The 27,728-nt window shown below is 39.3% G+C and overlaps 1 protein-coding gene across 3 annotated transcripts in view; it reads right to left on the reverse strand.

Moving 5' to 3' along the window:
• GRIN2D (glutamate ionotropic receptor NMDA type subunit 2D) overlaps positions 1-27,728 on the reverse strand; it is a 1,144,270-nt gene that overhangs the window by 916,625 nt on the left and 199,917 nt on the right. For 2 of the 3 annotated variants that reach the window (XM_082274379.1, XM_082274378.1), the window contains exon 2: positions 16,993-17,061. The exons of the other annotated variant lie outside the window; for it this stretch is intronic. The gene's annotated coding sequence lies outside the window, so the exon portion shown is untranslated. The remainder of the gene's footprint in view (positions 1-16,992; positions 17,062-27,728) is intronic. 3 annotated transcript variants of the gene reach the window in all.

Raw genomic sequence — 27,728 nt, forward strand, 5'->3', positions numbered from 1 at the left:
TTTCTACCAGCACTGGGCAAGGAGTGAATACTACAGAAAGGGGTAAGACCTGTGTTATGAATTATGTTACTGTAGTATTAGTGTAAGGGATTAGGGAGTTAACTTTTTTATGGTTAAGTTTAGGTTTTGGGGTTAGTCATTGGTTAAGCTGGCCATATGGCCCTATATGGGCAGTTTTTTTCATTCAGCCAGAATGCTTTGTACAGCCAAGTTGGTTTGTGGGGAGCCCTTGCACTGCTGCCGTGAAATCTATTTGCATAGCTTAAAGGGTATGTGAACTCAAATACTAAAGTTGTGTAAATGCAAATGTACAGTATCTCACAAATGTGAGTACACCCCTCACATTTTTGTAAATATGTTATTATATCTTTTTATGTGACAACTGAAGAAATTACACTTTGCTACAATGTAAAGTAGTGAGTGTACAGCTTGTATAAAAGTATCAATTTGCTGTCCCCTCAAAATAACTCAACATACAGCCATTAATGTCTAAACCGCTGGCAACAAAAATGAGTACTTTTGGTTATTTTGCTGAAGACAAGCAGACTAAGGACATGGATTACTGAAACCATGTCCTGTGGTCTGATGAGACCAAGATAAACGTATTTGGTTTAGATAGTGTCAAGCGTGTGTGGTGGTAACCAGGTGAGGAGTACAAAGACAAGTGTGTCTTGCCCACAGTCAAGCGTGGTGATGGGAGTGTCATGGTCTGGGGCTGTATAAGTGCTTCCGGCACTGAAGAGCTACAGTTCGATGAGGGAACCATGAATGCCAACATGTACTGTGACATACTGAAGCAGAGCATGGTCCTCTCCCTTCAGAGACTGGGCCGCAGGGCAGTGTTCCAACATGATAACGACCCCAAACGCACCTCCAAGACGACCACTGCCTTGCTAAAGAAGTTGAGGGTAAAGGTGATGGACTGGCCAAGCATGTCTCCAGACCTAAACCCTATTGAGCATCTGTTGGGCATCCTAAAACAGAAGGTGGAGGAGCGCAAGGTCTCTAACATCCACCAGCTCCGTGATGTCATCATGGAGGAGTGGAAGAGGACTCCAGTGGCAACCTGCGAAGCTCTGATGAACTCAATGCTCAAGAGGGTTAAAGCAGTGCTGGAAAATAATGGTGACCACATATAATATTGACACTTTGGGCCCAATTTTTACATTTTTACTTAGGGGTGTACTCACTTTTCTTGCCAGTGGTTTAGACATTAATGGCCGTGTGTTGAGTTATTTTAAGGGGTCAGCAAATTTACACGGTTATACAAGCTATACACTCAATACTTTACATTGTAGCAAAGTGTAATTTCTTCAGTGTTGTCACATGAAAAGATATTATAAAATATTTACAAAAATGTGAGGGGTGTACTCACTTTTGTGAGATACTGTCTTTTGCAAGGTTTTTTTTTCTATATTGGTGTGCAAATGTTTATTTTACACCAGTTTTTGCTGTTTCTAAAATCTACTTTAGTAGGGGGAAACCAGCAGCAACCAAATCTGTAAGGGGGTGGTCACCCTGTGCTTTTATCCAATCTTCTCCAGTCAAAGTCTCCTGCTTGTCATTTGACAGCTGCTCTGACCATTTAGCAGCTATGTACTTAGCGTATTGCTGTGCCATTTATTTTGAATGGCTCTATTGGTGCACTGCTGGTCCTATTCATTTTGGCAGTAGTGGGCAATGCACCTGCCCTGAAGTGCACTTTAAGCAGCCCAAAATTTACATGATGCATGTGCGTGTGGGTATGTTTTCCTTCGACTGTATAAATGCACCCGGGTACCATTCAAAATAAGTAATACTGCAGTGCACTACAACACTATAAGGGTTGATTTACTAAAACTGGAGAGTGCAAAATCTGTTGCATTTGTGCATTATGCTTTGACAAAAACCTGGAAGCTGGTTGGTTTCTATGCAGATCTGCGCCAGATTTTCCCTACTCCAGTTTTGGTAGTCAACCCCTTTGCATGATTCCCTACTGAGTAAATACTATTTTAGGGATTAAAAAAGTTATTACGCAGATAACAGCACTTTTACTGCATCAATATGTAAGATGTTGAAAGATTTGCAGCAAAAAATATGCAACATCTGTCTGGACTCTGATTGTAGAAATCATGAGTATACTGCATACTACCAATAGTTTAACCAATATTATTTGGTCATCAAGTGTTTATATTTTTTTGAGTCTTGTCCATGTAGTATTACTGCGTTCCTGATTCCTGAGTAATTCTGACATTGTTTTCTTGTCATATTTTGAGTTTCTTTTAGCACATAAAAACAATAATCGGCCAAGGAAAATAGCTATGCAGCATTTGGAGAAGTGGTATGAGTACACGGAAGAGAGGATGTGAAGGGGATGTTAAACGGAATAAGAGCCATCTCATGGGAGATAAACTAGATGGAATATAATGATTCAGCAAAGGTCAAGTGCAGCTCAAACCAGGATTTTTTTTTATGGATTTTCACCCCAGACACGTTTTATTAAAAATATTATATATGCTTATGGATCCTTTTGTTGTATAATTACAATAATGATGCAATCAAAGTAAAAATCAACCTTTTTATTCCAAAAGTTTAAAAATAACTTAATGTGTGCCTCTCATGAGATCATAGCATTTATACAGATGTGTTTAAAATGACCTCAGACTTCCACGATTATTTATGTCCCGTTTTCTCCCACATTCATCCTATCCTGTATAAACTGTATCGCTTCTGTGGCTGCTGTGAGCTGTACTTTCCATAATTTGCAGTTCCGAACAGAATATAGTGAATCCAAAGGGTGTCTGCTATGTGAATATTAAAAAAGAAGTATGGCTTTACATTTTTTTCCTTAATTATACTTATCTAGCTGGCTGCAGCATCGCTCCGATGCTGCATCTGTCCCCATTGCTTCTACACTGCGATCGCTCAGTTCTGACAGCTCTGTGAGCAGAGAGCTGGTGACTGTCAGTCAGCAGCTCTCTGCTCTGCTCTCTCATTGCTCACTGGAGCGCTGGGCTGTGGAGGGGCGGGAGCAGCCAGCTCAGGCTCTCAGTGGCCTTACTGAGAGGCTGAGCCTGTGTGTCAGTCCAGGCACCTGGCGGATCCCGACTTCCATTGTCATGATGATGCAGAACGAACAGCACTTCTTTGATCCATAGGAGATGTACAGCCAAGCGAGCTTTGGCTGTACATCTTTAATGACAGTCAAAGCAAAATTTGAAAAATTTAATGGATAGAGCCAGAAAAGTAAACACGCAGAGAAGTGGTGAACCAAAGCTGAGAAAATAAAGAATTAAAAATGACCCAATTGTATATTTGTTTCAGGTAGAATATGTAAAAAATATGTACAATAATTTTTCCACTAGTATTTAATCTTTATGTTCAACCATTAATAGATTTTCCTACTTTCTCTTGTTCTATATCCACTTGCCGACTGCCCTACAGCAGTTTTACTGTGCGTGATCCTGCATTTCCGGGTATCGGGCGCATGCGCGCGCCGCAGGAGGCTCGCACCCTCTGGGATTCTACACAGCGGGAGCTGATTACTGGGTTCTGTGGACCCAATGTCTGCCACCACCTGCTGATCATTCAGGACACAGGCAGAACAGCAAACTGCCTATGTAAACAAGACAGATTGCCCTTTTGTCAATAAGGAAAGCATTGATCATGTGTTCCAGCAAAGCAGGGACACAAATATATCTCTTCCCCTAGTACAAGCACCTACCCAACTACAGAAAAACACCATTTAGGCACACAGTTACGCCTTGATCGCCCCTGATGTTATCCCCTTCCCAGCCAGTGTTATTAGTACAGTGACAGTGCACTGGTCCCCAAAAAAGTGTCAGTTAGTGTCCAGTTTACCTGCCCCAATATTGCAGTCCCGCTTTAAGTCGCTGATTGCCACCCTTAATAGTGAAAATATAAAAAAATAAAAATTCCTTAAATATATCCTACAGTTTGTAGATGCTATAACTTTTGCGCAAACCGATTAATATACACTTATTGTTGTTTTTTTTTAACCAAAAATATGTAGCAGAATACATATCTGCCTAAACTGATGACATCATGTTATTTTTTCCATTTTTTTTTTTGGGGGGGGGGGGGGAATTTTTATTGCAGAAAGTACCTCTTTTTTCTTTCTTCAAAATTGGAGGTCTTTTTTTTGATTATACTGAAAAAAAAAATTACCGCAGTGGTGATCAAATACCACCAAAAGAAAGCTTTATTTGTGGGAAAAAATTACATAAATGTTGTTTGGGTACAGTGTTGCATGACTGCACAATTGTCAGTTAAAGTAATGCAGTGCCGTATCGAAAAAAAATGGCCTGGTCATGAAGGGGGTAAATCTTCTGAAGGTCAAATGGTTAAGGTAGAATATGTAAAAAGAGTAAAATTTACAATAATTTCCCCAATGGTATTTAATTTCTACTTTTAACCTTTAATAGATTTTCCTACTTTCTCCTGTTCTAAAAAAAATAATTGTTTATTGTCATGGATCCTTTCCATTTTACCAATCCAGGGCTTGTCTCTAACTGTAACAAATATGCACACTCAGCAATTTCTTAAACAAAATGCATGATTTCAAAATTCTTAAAGGCGTTAATGTATGATTAAACATAATAAATGTTCTCTCCAGGTCCTCTCTAGATTAAAAATGTCTCACCTTCTGATGCAGAAACTGCTTCACATTGCCCAGCAAGTCAATGATTGGATTTCCATAGAAATGTGTGCTGAGCATTTTCTTCAGCTTGGTCTGAGCACCCTGCAGCCCCAATTTACGGGTTGTCAGGAATTCGTTTTAGCCTATGGGCTTAATGTCTCGGAGCTCCCATTTAATGGAAACCCAGTTGCTGATTTTCTGGCCTCAATACAGTTGCTTTGGCATTGGAAGGTAAAGTATTTTTTCCTCTAAAACATAATAGCAAAGGTTGGGGGTGTCATATTTTTTTTTTTTACCAAATAATGCACTTATTATTTATTATTTAAAATGAGAAGACAGCATATGTTCTGTTATTTGAGAAAAGGTCTTGGAATGGTTTCAAATGGCTGTAATCTTACAGAAAAATTGTTGGAGGTAATTGTTGGAGGGTGTTTTTTAGGGTTAGGAATAAAGTTGGCATTTTCCTGTAGCGCAGTAAAATTACTTTGCTTTTTGGCATTTATATGTCCAGAAGAGAAAGCCTAAGGCATCTATGTTAGGACAAAATACAATAAAATCATGTCAGTCTTATATATTTTTTTCTAATTAATATTTGATCCTGCACCGGTAGAACCATATTGTGTAAAACAAGTTGAACACTTCAGGATGAATTAATAGTTGGTGTCCTAGGGCTGTACAAACTATAAATACAGCCTTGCTTCTGGCATTTTTACTAGCCAGGGGAAAAATCTCTAAATTATTACTACACACTACTTTCTAAGTATGTCATTGGGCTCATAAAATGGGAGATGAGCCATTTCGTAGCACAGGAAAAGGCCATCCTTATACACTAGAAAAAAAGAAGTTAATAAGAGGAGAGTTCAGCCTCTTTTCATAAAAAAGAGTGATAGAATCACAATTGTGTCTTGTAACCTGTACTATTACAGCTGTCAATTGTCCCTGGTTTCAAGGGTTTTTCATAAACAGTTGGAGTCCTATCTACACTCTATACCCTTTTCCTACAAAATACTTTTACCCCCAGTTCATTTTTCTTCCCATTCTTAGACCCCGTTCACACTGGGGCAACGCTACTTGCCGGGGCGACCTCACAGGTCACGGTGCGCAGCTCGCACCGCGACCTCGGAGCGGCCGGCATGGACTTCATAACATTGAAGTCAATGCAGGTTGCTCCGGGTCGCCCCAAAGAAGCTCCGGACCCTTTTTCTAAGTCAGGGCGACTTGTGTCGCTCCTATTAGAACGGGTCCACAGCTTCTCTATGACAGACGACCTACGGCGACCTGTCAGGCAACCAGGTCGCCTGACAGGTCGCCCCAGTGTGAACGAGGTCTTACTATCGGCATTAAAGTTGAAACAAAGACAAATATAAAAGATGCAAATAAATGCCACTCTGTACCACTTGCAGACCAACCCATAGTAAAATGATTTCATTTGTTTGACGTTAAATACCGGGGTTATGGCAACTAGCTATATTTCTTTTTCACTATAGCCAATTCTCTTTTAGATAAAAGTAGTCCCAAAGATGAATTTGCGGCTCCCCTCACATGCCCTCCCCCCCCTCTGGTGCTTCCCAGCTGTCCTGATGCTGGTGTTAGCTGGTTAGAGAAGAGTAAGGCCTAAATGGCCGCCACTTGTCTTTATGCCCTTGGAGGACCGGATCGATGTCTGACATCACTCCTGGTTCCGGACCCATAGTAAATCTTTTTTTTTTTTTAACGCAACTGTTTAAAAAAAAATGTTTTTTGATCTTTGCTTTGAAAGGTAAATGAGAGATTTGTGGTATTTTTGACCACCAGATCTCTCAATAAAGAGGAACTGTCATATATTTTTCTATTACAAGGGATGTTTACATTCCTTGTAATAGAAATAAAAGTTATTAAAAAAAGAAAATAAAGGGACAATGTAAAATAAAAAATAAAAAGTAAAATAGGAAAAAAAAAAAAAAGTTCCCCATCCCTCCATGCTCATGCACAGAAATAAACGCATATGCAAGTAGTGCAAGCATATGTACACGGTGTTCAAACCAGACATATGAGGTATTGCTGTGAATGTTGGAGTGAGAGCAATACTTCTAGTGTAAGACCTCCTCTGTAACTCTAAACATGTAACCTGTAAAAATTTAAAAGTGTCGCCCATGGAGAATTTTTTAAGTACAGTCGTTTGTCGCCATTCCACGAGCATGCAAAGTTTTAAAGAATGACATTTTAGGTATCTATTTACTTTATCTTTCACATTATACAAAAAAATTGGGGTAATTAAAGTGTATTTTTTCCCCAAAAAATTGCATTTGAAAGACCGCTGTACGAATATACTGCCTTATATATATATATATATATATATATATATATACTGTGTATAAAGTATTGCAACGCTTGCCATTTTATTCTCCAGGGCAGCCTATCTCAACCATTTCAACACAGAGGAACCCTTGAAATAAATTTCTGGTCTCGGGGAACCCCTGATAAAAATTAAAAATGTAAAACTTATGACACATTAGTGTGACAGTCAGTGGGAAGAATGCTCCTTACTATTGTCATAATTGGGAAGAATTACCCCCTAACAGGGAGCTAAAAGGAACAATGGAACAATAGTGTGATTGGGAACTTATCTGAGAGGCAGAAATTGCCCATTGCTCAAGGAACCCCTAGCAACCTCAGGAGGAACCCTGGTTGAGAAACCCTGCACTAGGGTCCCTGCTAAAAAAAAAAAATATATATATATATATATATATATATATATAATGTTTGAGGTTCTAAGTAATTTTCTAGCAAAAAAAACTGATTTAAAATTTTAAAGGGTAACTCCACTTTAGTGGGGAAAAAAATAGCAAATAAAGAAAAAATAATATAGCATATACAATTGCGACACAAATCATATTGCAATTGAATGTTATTTTTTAAAAAAATCACCTTTCCTTTTCAACCTGCAGCTGTTGTAATTTTCTGAAAATGCAATGCAATATGGCTACCTGGAGCTGTTCTGTACACAGAATGTATACACCCCAGAAACTTCATTTCCTGCTTGTGTGATTGGCTCACCAATTTTCCCAGAAGTCTGCACTAAGATACAAGTCAGATTTCTGGCATCCTCTGCAACAAAAATGTCATTTTTGGTGAGATATGAGATACTCCCAATAGGAACACATCTAAAGGGATGCAGGCCCAGCAGATTTCCTTATTAGTGCTCTGCAACTGCCACAGCTGATTGATAATTATTAAACCACTCCCATTAGACCCAGTCAGCACAGAGGAACAAATAATGATTTCTTCAGAATAACAAAAGGTAGGAATCTGCAACAAAGTTTGTTAAAATCCTTGTAATGTACAGAGATCACCCAGAGGGGAATGTTTTTATCTCAACAAAAGTGGAGTTACGCTTTAAACAAAAACTTCCAGCAAGTGGTTAATATGTGCCTAATTGTATTTTTTTGTAAGTACCCGAATTTGACCTGGTATTGCAGTTCCTGTACAGCAAACCCCAGGCTGGGAGAGGGAGAAGCAGCACAATGAGCCAATTAATTGTTCTGCAGTGTAAGGAGTATGCTGATAGAAGGAGAGAGAATGGTGACAGAGAGATGAGTTTATCTGTTACTGAATGACAGTAGAGAAATATCAGGTCTTCTCGGCTATCAGACAGGGCTGTGTGGTGTGACAGAGCTGTGAAAATCTCAGAAGTGGGTGGACAGAAATACAAGCCTTTTGTCAAGTTAATTGTCTCCCATATAAGTACATCATCTGCGTATTTAGCTGTTTGCCTGGAGTACTTCTGTACTCACTTGCAATTAAATGAGTGGCAGCTAAACTAGCCAATAATATTCAAAGCACATGGAGCTTTTTCAGTACTGTTTCAGCATTCTCGTATTTTTTCTGTTTATCGTTAATGGAGTTCAATATTGCACTGAATAAACAAAAGTGCTTCTTGTTTTGAAACCTCCCCAGGCATTATCTATTCATTCCAGTCATTACACTCCATTAATATTTTATTGAAAAACAAAAAAAAAAAGTGTACTTTTTAGGGAATAACCCCTTTAAGTTGTAAAACAAAATATGTTTTATTTTTTGTGTCAAACAGTAGGTGAAAAATGTGAGCAGCAAGCATATTCTTATTTGCATGAAAATCTAAAGCGGGTTATATTTCACAGTATGAGATATTCTTTAAGCTTCTCTTTTACCCTTTAACTATAAAACATATTTTCTAAAACAGAAAAACTCTACGACTCCTGCCAAGAGAATGAAGTCAACCGTCACAATAAATCTGTTCTTCTGTCATTCTAAAAAACTGTCTTTCTGTATGCATATTTGTAAAGTGTAAATAGCTCCATACTGAAAGTACAAGTAAAATATACAAATTAGAAAAAGAAATATCAATGGAATGTAATAATATTTTCCAAAAGAAAATTGAGCTTGGCTTCACAAGTGATTGGATCTAGGATGATTGAGCAATCTTTTTGAGAGAGACAAGTCTTTGCATTTCTGTTTAAGGCTTGGTTTACACTTATGCAAATTGAATGTGGGTTTCCCTGCATCCAATTCGCATGACAGGAGAGTGTGATCGGCTCTCAATGGAGTCGGTTCACACACCTCCAGGGCAGGCGTGGACCGTCCGCACTGGAATAAGGTCTTGTGCGTCTTCTGGTCCGTTTCAGGGCCAAATTCAGGCACAAATTCAGACCTGATTCACACCTGAAACAGAGAACAGGGAAGCACCGGATCCCCTGCTGTGAGCTGCGGTTTTAGCCCAGCCTTACTGTCTGTCAAAATAGCCTTTTATTAGTGATCTTTGAAAATCATAATTCAAAGAGTTTACGTTATACAATAGTGATTGCAACAACACACACGTCTACAATTCTGTATTTTTGCAATTTTGTCTGCATGTGATCTGCCAATTCAATGTTTAGTTAAAGTAGAAAAACCTATGCGCTATGTAGCAGATGTAATAAATAGATAAAATTGAGTAGTAGATATAGGGTGAAGATAGGGACCAAGGATTAGCAGCCAATTCTTAGTAGTGTCACCACATACATCAAGGCAAATTAAAAAATGTATAAAATTGGCGCTCAATCAATGCCAATAAAATAATAATAATAAATAACAAGCATAAATATACACATAAATGCAAGGTGTTCATTAGTGACATCAAATAAATAGATCCATTTATTTGATGTCACTAATGAACACCTTGCATTTATGTGTATATTTATGATTGTTATTTATTAGTTTTATTTGGATTGATTGAGCGCCGATTTTATTAATTTTTTAATGTTGTTTAGTTGTTTCCATTTCTATTATTATTATTTTTTTTTTAATTGTAATTTACTATAATTCATTTTTTAGGGTACCGATAGATTTTATATATACTTTTTAAATATACATTTTATATTCTAGCATTTTCATTGTTTTTGTTGATGTTCGCAATGAGCATCGTCCATAGCCATCTTCTAGCAATTAAATTTGTCCACTGCTAATCTCTACAGACCCGGTTGTTTGGTTGCTTGGATACCGGTGATGCCAGAGTCAATTGGTTGCATCTAAACCCGCCCTAGCTTTTTGCCTATATTAGACTGTCTAGTAGTCCATCCAATCAGGTCTGAAGAAGAAACATGAAGTTTCAAAACACGTTACCGCCCAAGAACGGCATCACGTTTCCTGCTTAAGTCAGTTCCGGAATCGGCCCATTTGCATTCCACATTGGCTCCACCGCGGCTGACAGCTTCTCCTCCGGTCCAGACTATTCTACCACAAGATACCAATGCCAGCATCCCGGGGCACCCTTGATCCCAGCCGTGTGATTTATCCACATGCTTGTTTTTATCTGCTCAAATGTGAGTTGCCAATTTTCTGTGTTTATTTAAACCCATTATCTAACCACTGTACTTAGTCAGTCTACCCCCCCCCCCTTTGTTTTTGCAGAGTCTCCTTCGCTCTAAGGGTGCTGCCGCAGGTGCACAGTGTTTACTACTCACATGTTAATTGCTTAATGTAATTTATATGGACTTTTATGAACTCTCATAACCTTATTGGACAATTTCCCAGTGTTTTAGCCCATAAGTCCTCCAGTGCCAGGTTTATTGTGTGTCTTCAGAGAATATATAAACTTCAGACATGACATATTTGTAAACCGAATCACTAATGTCTCTTAAGTTTTAAGATATTATTGTAATTTTCAATATTGTGTGTTTAACCAGTTGCAGACATTAAGCATGCTATGCATGCCCCAGAAAAACTTCAGCATACATAAAACACCTTGGCTGTTTCTACATGCATGTGCTCCCCCTTATGCTTTTACTAGAAATTTCCAGCTGTTAAAATGTCAGCTGGGACTTCCTGATTGAATAGAAAAGCTGGCTGCAGCTGCTGATTTCAGAAACTGAACTTTGTTTTTCTGTTGTTCAGTTTCTGACATTGTTTTTTTTTTTTCTTTATGAATTGTTTTTGTAAGTGTTATATTAAAAAATGTGCATAATTGTAAATAAGGTATTAATACTTTGCACCATACATTTTATTTTAGAATCATTATAAACATAGCAAATTACTATGGGATACAATTGATGGCAACCAATCAGAGCAATCACAGCTACAGTAGTAAACAAGGCAGTCATTCCTGATGCCTTGCTTTCTGCTGTGCTATCTCTATGATTGGTCACAGCAATTATATGGTACCAGGGCCACTCATAGCAGCCCTGTACCATGTGATAGCTGTGACCAATTACAGCATCACAGTAGTAAACAAAGGTTTCATGAATGAAACCTTTGAATAGTGTTACCGATTATACAGTGATCATCACAGTAATAAGCAATCAGAGTGTAAAAAAAAATCCCCGATCACCCCCAGAGCAGTACAGTGTACTATGGTAACTATACACTGCTCTCAGGACAAAATGTAAAAAAAAATAATATAAAAAGTGTAAAAAATATATATTTTTATGTACATACTGTCACCAAAGCAAGTGTAATGTCACTATGGTGACATTGTACCGTTATGGCGGTGATCATATACAATGGCTGTCTGCTCTGAGATCACTAGGTCACTACCTCAGTGCCATCAGCCATTATCTCTGATCAATGCTACAGCAGTAAAATCACACCAGACCAGTGCTGCCAGTCAGAATCCTAATCAACGCAGCACCAGTCAATGTTACTAATCACCCCAGTCCACTAACAGTGTCCCTAATCACCACAGTCCACTAACAGTGTCCTTAACCACTGCCACCCACTTACAGTGTCCCTTATCACCGTCACCCACTCACAGTGCCCCTAGTCACCCTCCCACCGGTCATGTTGTCCTTGATCACCAAAACACCAAATACTGTGTCAATGATCACCGCCACACCAATCATATTGTCTCTGATCACTGCCACACCAGTCATATTGACCCTGATCAGTATGTGGTATCCTCATACTCGGGAGGCATAGCATTTAGGTGGGATCAGGTAGCATTTAGGAATTTAGGTTGGATCCCATGCTGTTTTTTTTTTTTTTGGGGGGGGGGGTCTTTTTTGACATCCATACAAGACCGTCATCAAGGATAAGGGTCTGGTATGTACTGTTAGGAGTAACTCCATGATGTTTTATCTATATCAGACCCTAATCTAGGATAAGTAAATCCATAGTCATTTGTTTATAAACAGAAGTAAAGCGGCCAAAGCTGTCATTTGCCAGCAATCTGAAGGGTTGCATTTTGAATGACAATTGCACGGTCATGCAACACATTTTTTTTTTTTTTTTTGAGACAGGGTTTACTGTTGGTGGTAGTTAATCACCATGGGGTTTTTTATTTTTTGTTAAACAAATGAAAAAAGACCAAAACATTTGAAAAAAAAATGTTTTCTTAGTTTCTGTTAAACAATTTTGCAAATAAGTATTTTTTCTTCTAATGTGCGCTGATGAAGTTGCACTGATAGGCAGCAGTGATGGGCACTGATAGGCTGCAGTGATGGGCACTGATGAGGCTGCACTGACGGCAATGGTAAGGCTGCACTGATGAGGCGGCACTAATGGGTGCTGATGAGGTGCCACTGGTGGGCACTGATAGGCTGCACTGATGAGCTGTGATTTTCTGTGTAAAGACTGTACTGAGAGCCTTGCCAGTTATTGGCTCTCCTTTCCTCACACAGACATAGTGCGTAGGAAAGGACTGTCGATAATCGGCAAGTCTTTTTTCATGCGATCAGCTGCGATTGGACACAGCTGATCACATGGTAAAGGATCGTTGTGATTATCCCTTTACAGCGATCGGTGATCAGCTGTGTCTAAAGGACACAGCAGTTACAGAGCGTGCCCAATGCACGTCCCAAGGGGCAGGCAGTAGGTGGGGTTCTAGAAAGACATCCATGAAAGCCCTCCTAGAACTAGAAAGCCGCTCTGTAGCTGTCTTTTGGCTACAGTGTGGTACTAAAGTGGTTAAACGTGTTATAATATTTGCAACAAATATCTTAAATCTATCAATTGTTTTATTCAATTGCAAGTTGAACATGTTAGTTCCCTGGCTGGTATGCTGAACCTATGGATTCATTACTTTTTCCAAGTCACTAACCTGGAACATGAGCATAGATCAGGACTTCTATATTCATGCCTGTTCTAGGTCAGTATCTTAGAAAGCATTAAAGTTGCTGGATAAGCATGGCAGCCAGGTAAGGTAAGACAGTGTATTTCTCTCTATACAAATTTCCTTGAATTTTTTTATTTTTTCCAGAAATATGGTCAAACCCCTGTCTAAGATGGAGTTATTTAAACGCCATTTCCTTTTTTATGTAATGATAATTTTCAGCTTACGATGATACGTTCCCAAACCTATTGCTTAGGTGAGGAATCATACGCTGTAGTTTTTCTCTCATAAAAGTTTCTTATGGATTTCAATATGAAGTCTGGAATGAATTGGTAATACATGGAAACCCTGGCAACAACAGAAAATCATGTTTATCTAGAATAGAGATTTCCTAACCTCTATGTTTTCCCCATGCTTTAGAATACAACAACGCAACTGAAAACATAGATCAATCCACCTAGAGGTTCTTTAGGCTGTGTTTACATGTAAGTGGATCCCAGTGGTATAATGCAGAGAGCTAACTCAAGAAACCCACAGTGAACATAGAACTGTAATACAAATCATTTGATCCAATCTATATTTCTGTGCTATAGTGTGTTCTGGAAAACATAGTCTGCTTACTTTTTACTTGGTCAATGTGCATTTTGGGCTCCGTAGAAATAAATTGTAATACAATATTATGTATACATAGTTTACCTATGTAACAAAGTTCATCAAGTGAGCAGCAGAAATTTTTTAAACTTTTCTCAGGTAGGAACAAGCAAAATGCATGAAGGGAGACACAGCTAAATGCAGGCTGATCCATGTTAAGGCATGCTACAAGGCACATGGAAGGGTATACAACTAAGTGCCATTTTAAAAGGTGTGAGTCTAGTCCAGAGACTCAGACCATATGGACCATATAGGATTTAAATTTGCTAATTGTGGTAGCTGCCATTACTTATTAAACCTATTGATGTGAAAATGTGACTGGTGGATGACAGCACACTGGTCTATACACTTATTAAAAAAATAAAACTCATACTGGTTTACTCAATATCAGAATTATTTTTTTTAGTGGCATAACTACAGAAAACTAAAATCGAATGGATAGTGTTAGATTCCTGCAAGGTTGCAGGGCTACAGAACTCTTTGGGATTAGCTACTGAATACAATAAATCTATGTTTAAGTTGTGGTGTATGCTGTTCATTAAAGAGATTGTAAAGTCAGAAGGTTTTTTTTTATCCTAATGCTTTTTATGCATTAAGATAAAACAATTTCTGTGTGCAGCAGTCACCTAAGCCCCCCTTTTGCTTACCTGAGCCTGTCATTATCCAGCGATGTTGCAGGAGTGTCTAAGCTGCCTTGGACTCCCCTCTTCATTGGCTGAGACAGCAGCATGGCACGAGTGACTCCCGCTACTGTCAATCAAAATCATTCAGCCAATCAGGAGAAAGAGGGGGTGGGGCGGTTCGCCGCTCTGTGTCTGAATGGACACAGGGAGCTGTGACTCGGCTCGGGTGCCCCCATAGCAAGCTGCTTGCCGTGGGGGCACTCAACAGGAGGGATGGGCCAGGAGAGCCGAAGAGGGCCCTTAGAAGGGGATCCGATCCGGGCTGCTCTTTGCAAAACCAACTGCACAGAGCAGGTATAGTATAGCAAGCAAGTATAACATATTTGTTAATTTTTTTTATTTTTTTTAAATTGAGACTTTACAATTACTTTAATAAAACTGTCAAATATTTGTGAGGCCATCAGACTGCAGCCCCTTTCTTCATTGAGGTATTCATTTTAGTGTACTCAGGCACAAGAAAGCTGAAATCTGATTGGTCACTGTGGTTTTTTTTTCTGATACCATGTTGTATTATCTTTATAGACATATATAGACGCATCTACTCCTGAAGAAGTGAGCTGTGTCTCACGAAATGCATTGAGTTCTAAGATGCATATATACCATCATGTATCCCCTATTGTTATATACATATATGTATACTATTATTTATTTCTCTATTGACTAATCTTGCATACTATTAGATGATGATGATTTTTTACCTTCAATAAAATTATGGTTGGCTAATTGTGCCCACCTCTTTAAAGTCCCAGGGCTATTTCCTCTTTTTTTATGTATATTAGGGATAGAGGTGTGTCACTGGCAGCATCAGACCCTGTTTCCCTGTATTTTTTTTTTTTTTTTTCAGTCCTCAAATTCCCTCTTTTAAGTTTTAATGAATTTTGTTCAGTAAAAATTCACCACATATTTCAAGCAGACACTACCAAAAATAAATATGTAGTTGGCCCTAGTTTTAATAGAACATTTTAGGTCATCATAACACATCCCTGTTGCCTTTCAGTTTAATTAAATATCAGTTTTTGTAAAATAATACAAATATATATATATATATTTTTTTTCAGAATGAATAGAATGTTGTGAATGGATAAGGTATAAACATGTCTGTCTTCCTAGGAAGATATCTAAATATACTTATCTTGCTCTTTGGTATTTTAATTATGATATTTAATATATCTGTTTGGACAAACTACATGGCACACTCATCATATCAGAGATTGTTAAATTAAAATCCTTGCTAAATAATAGAGAGATCATCAAGTATGGAGCATGCTAGATAGAAAGTAAAAAAAATGAACAATCTGTGTAATTTTGCCTTTAAATAGTTTGCAAATGTTTAGTACCATTCCCACAGTTTTCAATGCAACTATTATTATCTGAGCAATGTATACACTTGCATCAAATTTAGTAGTGTGCATTTTAATTGTGGCCAAGGCACAAAATAGGCAACATATATACCAACCCCAACAAATGCATAAACATTACATAAAAAAAAAAAACATAAAATACAAAACACATTTGTGAAATTTAGTAAAACATATTCACATTTTTTTTAAATTTAAAACAATAGAAATGAAAAACATGATAGATTCCCTATACTAGCATCGGACTGTTATTCCATAATGCTAATTATTCTACTGAGAATATTACAGCAGTATAACTTGACAATAATTGAATTCATATTCCAGGGTAAATCTAAGGATACAATGTGAGTAATCTAGCTAGGTTACTTCTAAATTGGCTAATGTTATTTAGAGGTTGAATTGCAAGAAACAAATCTACTTAATGCTATATACAAACCACAAATCAAACATTCAATTTTGGATGACTTATGTCTCCTTTAAATAACACTGTTTCCCTTATGTATTCCCTTTCTGATTTCACAGCTTGTACAGCACATTCTGGATGAGTATAAATTAGAAAAATAATCTATAGAAATAGTTATGCTTTTCTTTGCATAATATCTGATTGCTATGCCTTCATGGACTACAGACAATCCAAACCTCCCACTGCAGCCATCAATAGAATACAAAATCCTTGTACTTTTCTGCTCTTGTAGAAATAGTGTTCTCATAGGGTGCCATTGTATTTGATGTTCTCATTGTGTTTTGTTGATTTCACTGGCAATTAATAAAAATGTACTGTAAAATGTGGGAGCTGTGGGAAGGTGGACACTCTGGGGTTGATTTTCTAAAACTGGAGTGTGCCAAATTGAACAAGCTGAAGTTAGAAGCTGATTGGTTACCATCAATAGCTGCACCAGATTTTGTATTCTTCAGTTTTAGTAAGTCAACCCTTCTGTGTTACTGTACCGGATAATAACAGGTAGATAGGGGTATTGTAGTTAAACTGAAGCCCCATCCCCTGAATAAAACATTGCGGATGTAATAATAAATATAACAATAAACTTGTAAAAATATATATATTTGTAAAATAATTGTAACAATAAACTTAAAACTTAAATGTAAAAATGCCCGACTTACCCCTTCCTCTCCAAATTGTTGTGTATGACTTATTTGTGGAAAGTAATATCTGTGTTTATATGCTTTGTACTGCAAAGACACAATAAAAAGATTAAGATAAGAAACAGTATTCTTTAATATCTTTTAGAGTTTTCTTTTTTCTTTGGCTATGCTTTAATTACAGTGTTTCCTAATTTAAGCACAACTGATTGTTATGTTCCCTGATAACTGTCAATGCAGGTCAATTGATAGTTTCTTGAAGGGAGGATCTTTGCTCAGTATGGACGAAATAGGCAAAATCAGGGACCAATAATCTGACTGTTCTGTTCCTTAACACTTGAAAGAATGGTTTGATTGGCTGAATTGACATTGGCTTTACTATTTGGGGGGGATTCCAAAGACAAATCTCTGTACTTTCTCAAGATACTGTATATGAATAAATATTAACAAGCAATGCTTCAGATACTCTTATGTTGAAACCTTCACATGTCTTTAATAAAAACATCACCCTGGACATATTAAAAAAAAAAAAAAAATTCATATCAGAATGCTCTGCATTTTACTTGTAATTCTTGTAATTCTAAACTCAAAAGGTGGTCAGGTGTTCACTGCCAAGGCACTGCCTTTTTATCTAGGCTGAAATGAATGATTGGTGGTCAAGCAGAGCTGGTGACTGGCTGCCTTTTCCTTAATGTTAGTCCTCCAAAGCACTTCAGAGGCCATGGGGGACATTTACTAAAACTGGTGCACACACAATCTGGTAAAGCTGTGCACAGTAACCAATCAGCTTCTAGGTTTTATTGTCAAAGCTTAATTCAACAAGCTGAAGTTAGAAGCTGATTGGTTACTATGCACAGCTGCACCAGATTTTGAGTGCACCAGTTTTAGTAAATCTCCCCCCAGGTAACCAATGCAGACACTTTGGTCAGGTTATCAGTGCAGTAGTGGATCACAATTCCAACAACTACCGGTACATTTTTTCTGATCAGATTTTTAGCTTTTCTAAATCTCACTCACAGTGGTTATTTTTTCAATAAAGAAATTTCAATTTGCAGCATATTTTAGCAATAAAATGAAAAACAAGCACTTTTAGGACATACAAATGCTAGCCATTAAATTCAGAGATTTGGAAAATGCCTATGACTATTTTCTAAGTGTTATCAAGCCTTTCCTTTCTTATACTCAGCAATAGGACATTAGCTGAGGTTTTGGAGATGGAAAGATTCTGGCTGGAGGTGGGAGATTGATGGTGCACAATTAGCATACACACACAGGCCAAATTCTCACTGCTTGTTATTATCAGGGAAAGGTCTTCTTGAACTTAAACATCTTATAACTAAGATGTAAACATGTAAAGTTACGGTGAGAACAAGGAAGTAAAAGCTGGCCATACACACACTGTATTTCTTCCGATGAAATTTACTCCATGGGTGACCCTGTCAGCAACACCCAGATCAACTAAAGTTGAAGGAGTCAGGTGGAAAATTTTTGGCCAAGCATTGCCTGCATCCAATCACACTGTTTGGCATGGATGGAGGAAAAAGTTAGATTTCTAAAAAAAAAAAAAAAAAAAATCTATACACCTATGGTTAGCTTTAGTCAGTGGTATTCAATTTCATCCAAAAAAAAGGGGGGGGGGATAAATGGGATTGCAGTGAATCACACAAGCATGCATTCTATCATTTTAACAAAACCATGGACATTATTATACTGTGTAGTTACATCTGTAGTTACTGTGCTACAATATACCAAACCATGGAAAATAATACCATGGATTTTAAAGTTACTGTATTAAAAGTATACAGTGCCAGACTGTAAGCAAACCACAGTATTTTGAAATAGAGGGTAAATGATATGAGTATTAGATTCAGCAGGCACAGAACTCATGCTTAGAAAAGCACTAGGTGCTAAGACAAAGCGAGCACAAGCTTGTGCATTGTTTACAAGGCAGTCAATAAACATACAGAAATCAAACAAAGACTACATAGTAAATCTTAATAATGCAGCACCACAATCAAAAGTGTAAATTATATGAAGTCCAAGTTCAAATAGAATAGTATTGTGAAAAGAAAGTTCCTTCAAAAAATACCACATACCAGGGAGTACGTTTTAGGAAACAGGAAACATGCTTAAATAGGCTGGCAATAGGTGGACAGCATTTGGCAGGTTGGTGATACAGATCTTTAGGCCTCTGTCTAAGCCCCAGTGGGCTGGGAAAAATGCAACAGGGTGTGTGGTTTGGTGGAGATATGTAGTCTCAGGTCGCTCCTACTGAATTATTCACCTGGGCTGGTCAGAAGTAGTGGCAATCCTTTCCTCTTTACATTTACTAGCCCTCTGGATTGGTATTAGGATAATCCTGCAGCCCAAGCTTCTGGGACATAAGGATATACTTTCACCTCTACTTTAAGTGGAGGTAAAGGCAATATAACAGCTAGCCAGGAAATTGGGTTTAGTAGGCAGCCTAATTTTCACTTGGCAAGCAATAGATGCCTATGGATTAGTAAGCAAACAATAACTCAAACTCTAGCAAACAATAACTCTAACCAGGGCCGCTGATAGGGCAGTACAACCAGGCCCTGTTGTACCGGGCCCGTCCCCATCAGCTACACAGTGGGGGCCCGGCCACATTACAGTTTGTTACTGAATTTTTTAAAAAAAATTGCTTTCTAAACTCCTCTCCCACTTCTACTTGCCTATGGGGTGGTGTTATATAATTTTCCTGGGCCCCATCAGGTCTACAGAGGGGCCAAGGAGGTGAGCGCAGTGGAGGGACTATTTCTTTATTTTCGGGGCGCAAGTACATCATGCCGCCCCACTATTCAAATAGTTCCGGCCGGCGGAGTAATACTACTGTTCTCCGTTCGGCTCCCGGCTGGTGTCCTGAGGAGATGTAAAGCAGTTGAGCGGCTGTCAGGGAACAGCAGGAGGAGAGTGCAGCTGCAATGGACACAGTGAGTGGAGAATAGAGGAAAGAATCCTCACTGTGTCCTATTATATCACAGCACAGCAGGTTATCCTTAGCAGCACAAAAAGCAGGGGCTCTATCCTGTCTCTGTGTCACACGGCTGTTGGGTGCTGACTTTTTCAACTTATGGCTGTTGGCTGTACTGAGTTTTACAGACTGTAACCCTGCACAGCCATATCAAATTCAGCACCCAACAGCCATGTGACACAGAGCCATGATAGAGCCCCTGCTTATTGTGCTGCCTGTGTGATGATCATAGGACACAGTGAGATGCTACTTTACACTTCAGTTGGGGGAGGAGCAGTGAACATGTGCAACAGAGCTGCATTTTTACTGCCCCCCAAACCAATCCCCTAGATAGCAGTATGTCACTGGATTGGAAGGGTGATATCTTGGTCATTACTACAGCAATGATCAAGATATCATTTTTTTTTTTTAGCTTCAGTGATTCTGCACACAGTAAAAGTAATCCTAGTGGCTAAGAAGCCATTGGATTACTTTTACAGGCAGTGGCATCCCTGCCTGTACCGCCTTTAGGATGCAAAGAGTAGCATCCAGTTCCTGAGACACAGTGAGAGGGGAGGAATGTCATTCCTCCCACTGCGTGGCATGAAGCGACAACGATTTTATCACTTCCAGTTTCGGTCTCATGTAGCCATTACCGGTTTGAACAAGCATCTGATCAAACTGATTTTGGTTTGATCAGATGCTTTGGACTGATATGGGGTCTAAAAGACCCCAGATCTCTCCATAAAGAGTACCTGTCATGGCTCATGCTATCACAAGAGATGTTGTTCATCCCTTGTGATAGCAAAAAAGAAAAAAAAAATGTAAAGATACAGTGTACGATTTTTTTCTTTGTAATAAAATTAATAAAAATACAATTTAAAATAAATTTAAACTGCCCCCACTACTTTATGCTTATGCCCAATTGCGAATGCACAGGTTGGCTCCGCAAGCATTTATATAAACGGCAACAAACCTGCATTTTGTTTCGAGTCGGGATCAGGGGGCGGGGCCATGGGTGGCGTCAAGGGTTTGGTTGAAGGGGGCACCATCATGTGGGCCTTATGGGCCCTAACAGTGGCCCTGACTCTATCTCTAGGCAGGGAACAGGTGAAAAGATTTAGTAAGCAGACAATAGGTTCATAAGGCACAATAGGCAGTTAACAAGTACTTTAGGTTCAGTAGGTAGACAACAGATGTGTAGGGTTCACTAAGAACAGTACATAGGTACACAGATACTAGACGCACCATAAATACATACTGTAAGTTTTACATGCACAAGTTAAAGTTTCAGCAAGCAGGAAATTTGGAGAGCAGAATATAGGCTCACAAAGTTTTGTAGACAAGCAATGGTACCCGCTGTATGTTTCCTGTACTGTATGTGCAGAAGTGTTATTTTCCTCCACATCACCACTTCTAAATGTTCGTTTCACATGGGTTTTAAATGTAAAAAAATATTGGTTGGATAAATGTTTAAACTTTTCAAATGAAAACAATATTCCACTCAAAATTAGCAGCCTTTTTAGCACTAGAGTAAAGTCAACATAGCAGATATTTTTGTTTACAAAGGCTAGAAGCTATGCTCCCTTCAGTAGCCTCAAAAATTGAATATTTTTCTGAGCGCTTGTCATAGTTATATATCCTCCTGCTGGATGATGTGTCTTGCTGAGTTACATTAGCGGTTACATTAGGAAAACACTCTCCCTCAAAGTAATATCCCAATAGAATCTGAGCATCACCTTGGGTATATAATTCATTCTGCTCCACTGCTTGTTGTACTTCTCTACCAACTTCATGGCAACTATGCAAATTAACAATTGACAATGCAACATCGCTGGAAATCAACTAAATAAAATATTACAGCTGTAATTCAGGAGATGGAAGAGATTCAAATCTTTTATTATGGTCAGTATTCCCAGCAACATAATGTCCTTGTATTATATCTTTCATGAAAGTTAAAAAAAAAAACTGAGCAGTTCTAATGGCCAACCGACCTGGTTGTAAAATCATTACTTTTTCTGTGCAGTCAGTTCTTTTTTGTTTTTCTAAACATTCCCCATGCAAAGTATCTGCCTTGCACTGTAAAGTGTGCAACCTCATTTTAGGTCTAGGGTTCTACATCTTTGTGGTCATTGCTCAGCCTCCTGGCATCTATCCCTTGGCAGGATTGATTGTGATTTCTGCAACCAAAACACTTTCCAATACACTCTTTTCTTTCTGCACTCTCATACTGCACCCTTTCTGGACTTGGAAACATGGTTTGAAAAGGATGGAGAATGAAGATGAAGAAAATAGTGCAGGGGGGTTGTATTTCTTCCTAATGAAGCATCTTCACCCCTAACATTTTTTTCTGGTTTAATGCTTTAACCAATCTAGTGCTTTAACCAATCTATTAACTGATGCAATGTCATGCTACAAGCAAAAGGCAGCTCCAAGAACAGATCTTAACAAATTTGTACTGCACTTTGAGGATCCCTGATTTAAAAGAAAAAGTCTTATCAACATAAAATAACTTAAAAAACACCCAAACATTTCCCTAAAAAAAAAAAAAAAAAAGAAAACTTTGCTGCAAAAAAAAAAAAAAAGTTTAAAGAGATTGTAATGTCTCATTTTTTTCCCAATAAAAATAACAAACATGTTGTACTTACCTCCTCTGTGCAGTTGGATTTGCACAGGGAAGCCAGGATCCTCCTCTTCTCAGGTCCCTCTTTTGCTCTCCTGGCCTCTCCCTCCTGGTGAGTGCCCCCACAGCAAGCAGCTTGCTATGGGGGCACCTGAACTGAGTCACATCTCCCCATGTCCATTCAGACACAGAACTGTGGTCCGGCCCGCCCCCTCTCTCTCCTGATTGGCTGACTGACTTTGATTGACAGCAACAGGAGCCAGTGGCGCAGTTGCTGTGTCTCAGCCAATCAGGAGGAAGAATCTCAGATAGCTGAGGGACTCGTGGACATTGCTTGAGAGAGATGGGGCTCAGGTAAGTATTAGGGGGGGGGCTGGGGAGGCTGCTACACACAGAAGGCTTTTTATCTTAATGCATAGAATGCATTAAGATGAAAAACCTTCTGACGTTACAATTCCTTTAATCTAAAAAAAGAGCCCCCTTAATATATGTCATCATCCCGAAAATAAATTCATGAAAATCTACCACCTTAAACAATAGACCTTTTTTAACCACTTTACCACCGCCCACAGTAATATTACTGCGGCAGAGTGGCTCGTTATCGTCTGACGACGTAGTACTACGTCGTCAGACACTCCCCCTTCTGGGCGGCGATTGCGCGCCGCCGGAGGCTCGCTCCCGCTGTTTTCAGTCACAGCGGGAGTCGGGCCAGGGGAGGAGCAGCGGCGATCGCCGCCGCTCTTCCCCCGATCGTCGGGGATCTAGTGTGGAGATCCGCCCGCCTGTGTAAACGCAAGCGGGCGGATCTCCATAGTGACAGGGAGTGACAGATCGGACTGTTCAGCATAGCTGGACATCCGATCTGTCCATGACTCACTCAGTCCCCTCCCCCCCCACACGTCAGTAAGCACCAGGCATACATTAACCCCTCCCTCTCCAATAAAATTAACCCCTTCCCTGCCAGTGTCATTTTTACAGTAACAGTGCATATATATAGCACTGATTACTGCAGTAATGTCACTGGTACCCCCAAAAGTGTCAAAAAGGTCAGTCAAGGGTCCGATCTGTCCGCCGCAATGTCGCAGTCCCGCAAAAAAAATCGCAGATCGCCGCCATTACGCGTTAAAAAAAAAAACACCAAAAATGACAGAAATCTTTCCCTTTGTTAGTAAACGCAATAACTTTTGCGCAAACCAATCAAAATACGCTTATTGTGATTTTTTTTACCAAACATAGGTAGCAGAAAACAAATTGGCCAAAAATTTAAAAAAAAATTGGTTTTTACATTTTTTTGGGGGGGAATTTCATATAAAAAAATGTTAAAAATATTGTTATTTTTTCAAAATAAACGCTCTTTTTTTGTTTATAGCGCAAAAAGTAAAAATCGCACAGGTGATCAAATACCACCAAAAAAAAGCTCTGTTTGTGGGAAAAAAAGGACGTAAATTTTGTTTGGGTACGGCGTTGCACAACCGCGCAATTGTCAGTTAAGGTAGCACAGCGCCGAATCGCAAAAAGTGGCCTGGACAGAAGACAGCAAAATCCTCCGGTGGTAAAGTGGTTAACCACTTGCCGACCGCCGCACGACTATCTACGGCGGCGGTCAGTCCCTCACAGGCAAAGTGACGTAGGGCTACGTCACTAGCTTGTGAGGGTCTAGGGAGCGAGCGCGCGCCGCCGGAGGCACGCTCCCGCTCCCGCGTGGTCACGGACCCCCCCGCGCGTGTGACCGGCGGACCTGATGTCCGCCGGCCACTCTGCGATCGGCAGGGGAGAGGGAGAAAGTCAGGCAGCTTGTGTAAACAAGCTGCCTGTCATTCTCCCCTCTGTATGAGAGCTGATCATATGGATCTACTATGTAGATCCGTTGATCACTCTGCATACAGCTGAAGCCACAGCCAATCACAGTTAGAATCACGCCCCTAGGGACACACACAGCCCCTCCCTCTCAAATAAAGTTAACCCCTTCACTACCAGTGTATTTTTACAGTAACAGTGCATATATATAGCACTGATTACTGTAGAAATGTCACTGGTAACCCCAAAAGTGTCAAAAATGTCAGTCAAGGGTCCGATCTGTCTGCTGCAATGTCGCAGTACCGCAAAAAAAAATTGCAGATCGCCGCCATTACGCGTTAAAAAAAAAAACAACAAAAATCTTTCCCTTAGTTAGTAAACGCAATAACTTTTGCACAAACCAACCAAAATACGCTTTTTGCGATTTTTTTTACCAAACATAGGTAGCATAAAACAAATTGGCCGAAAATTTTAAAACATTTTGATTTTTACATTTTTTTTGGGGGGAATTTCATATAAAAAAAGGGAAAAATATTGCTATTTTTGCAAAATTTACGCTCTTTTTTTGTTTATAGCGCGTGATCAAAAAAATCGCACAGGTGATCAAATACCGCCAAAAGAAAGCTCTGTTTGTGGGAAAAAAAGGACGCCAAATTTGTTTAGGTACAGCGTCGCACGACCGCACAATTGTCCGTTAAAGTCACGCAGTGCCGAATCGCAAAATACCCCCTGGTCAGGAAGGGGGTAAAATCTTCCGGGGCTTAAGTGGTTAAAGCAAACCCTTACAGCAAAAAAGTTGCTATTGACAAGACAGTAGCTAAAAATAACAACTGATGTCAATACAATCACAACATATATTTTGGAAAAAAAAAAAAACATAAGGACAAAAAAAATAAAAAAGCAGCAAAGCAGACCAAAAAGATAGCAATCAGCATTAAAGAACAGTTTCCTAACTGACCCCAACCTCTCCCTATGCAGCTTGTCAGCTTTCCCCATCGTTTCCTTTAGAGCAGATTAAAATTCATCAATAATATGGCTCCTCTGTGCCCCCCCCCCCTTTTGCATTTCCATTTGCATCATTTTAACTGGACAAAAGTATGGGAATTCTGTAGGACCAATTGAGCATTTTGTAACAGTGTGATACATACACCAATTAGCCATAACATTATGACCCCCTACCTAATACTGAGTATGGCCCCCTCTTGCTAAAACAGCCCTGACCCATTGAGTATCAAAGTACCATCCACATGAATGGCAGGACCCAAGGTTTCCCAGCAGAACATTGCCCAAAGCTTAACACTGCCTCTGCTGACTTGCCTCATACAGCATCCTGATACCATCTCTTCCCCAGGTAAGTGACGTACACGCACCCAGCCATCCACATGATGTAAAGGAAAACATGATAAATCCGAAAAGGTCACCTTCTTTTATTGCTCTGTAGTCCAGTTCTGATGTTCATGTGACCATTGTAGAAGCTTTTGGTTGTGGACATGGGCCTCCATGGGCTTCACAGCCCTATACACAACAAACTGCTATGTCCATTTTGTTTTACTTTCACCTAATCAACTTCATTGACAACAAGTTCACTTTCTGCCTTATACATCCCACCAATTTTCAGATGCCATTGTAATGAGATATTCCCTTTACCTGTCAGTGGCCAAAATGTTATGGCTGATCGATGTATATTTTTGTCTAATGTTTACACCAGATCAAAATAATCAAAGTATAACATCATAGGAGGAAACATTTCAAAACCATGCTTTTCTTTTTTCTTATTGACAGTTAGGGATAGGTAAACGGGTCAGGCCAAGCATAAGTTTGGTCCGATCCGCACAGAGAATAGCGCACAGTCAATAAATTGTTAAGGAGCGGGGCTGGTAAGCTTTGTCCTTAACAACGGATGAGTCATTGGCTTTCCCACTGACAGCTAAATGAAAAAAAAAAAAAAAACAATGCCGAACTTGCAAGCAAAAAAATAAAAAACAAAAACATTGGGCCCCCCCTGCCCCAAAGCAATGCCCGATGTTGAGGGCATGTGGCCTGGTATGGTTCAGGAGGGGGGCACTCGGTCACCCCCCCCCTTTCCTGGCCTGCCAGGCTGCATGCACCGATAAGGGTCTGGTATGGATTTTGGGAGGGAACCCCACAAACTGTTTTTTTTTGGCATGGGCCTGGTATGCATGGGGGTAGGGACCCCACACCATTTTTTTCTTTTTTTCTATTGCTGGCAATAACTTTCAGCCATGATAATCAATCTAAATGTCATTTTTTTTCTTAACCAGTGTCATTTTTGCTGCAGCAGGTTCTATAGAGGGTACAGATGTGCCACTTTACAGGCAGACAAAGAGGACCCCCCAGGCACTATATTTAAATACATTTTTCATTTTATTTTGCACTGATACATGACCCCCAGGGCAGTACCTGGGCCCCATACCCATTGTATGGCCAATAACTTGCATATAAGGTTTTAAAATAGGAATTTTGATTTTTCATGCTCAGGTCTCATAGACTTTAATAGAGTTTGTGGCTTGGGTCTAAACTTTTTCCCTGTTTGAGAGTTCTGGTGCAAACCAAATTGGGAGGTGGTCAGCCCATCACTGACAGAAATAGTTGGTCTAAGAAATATGAAGCAATTACATACACAATATAGAGCTTGGGCCTATGTACAGCATACAACATTTTTATATATGCATTGTGCATAAAGATATGGGGAATTAAAAAATATAACTATTTTGCTTTACACATGAACCTGCTGTCCTGGGAGAAGGACATGAAGGACGTAAAATAAATGCTTGGGATACCCTTTTTATTAAGGTGTTTTTGAACAACAAGCATTTTACCACAGAAAACATTTAAAATGAACTGGTTGCTGCAATTAGGGATGAGCGAATTTGCCTGGGTTAACAAATCAAAAAAAAATAAAGTTTTACAATACTTTACAGTGGAGATAGGGTCCTTTTAATGTGACTTCGAGGGTGACATAGAAAAGACACTCATTCTTTGAATTACATGCTTGTAAGATGTCTTTAAGCTATTTGTGGTGTGACTGAACAGTAAAATTTTAATGAAAAGCATCAGTGACACCATATTCAGGAATTGCATAATTTGGATGTGTAATCAGTTCTTTTTTTTAACTTTTACATTTAGCGTGGCTTAAACACAGAATAAGCAGCCCAATTTAATAAATTTTAAAGCAGAACTCCACTCAAAAGGGAAGTTCCGCTTTAAGGACTCGTTCCCCGCTCCTCTTGCACAATTGGCACTTTTTAGTAGTGGGAAGGGGGGGAGTGGGTACCCGATTTTGACAGGTACCTGCTCCCACTTCTGTTCCAAGCGCCACAGCGATCGGATTCTCCTCCCTCC

The sequence above is a fragment of the Pelophylax lessonae genome (genome assembly GCF_965119305.1).
Source record: "Pelophylax lessonae genome assembly, chromosome: 12".
Lineage (NCBI taxonomy): Eukaryota > Metazoa > Chordata > Amphibia > Anura > Ranidae > Pelophylax > Pelophylax lessonae.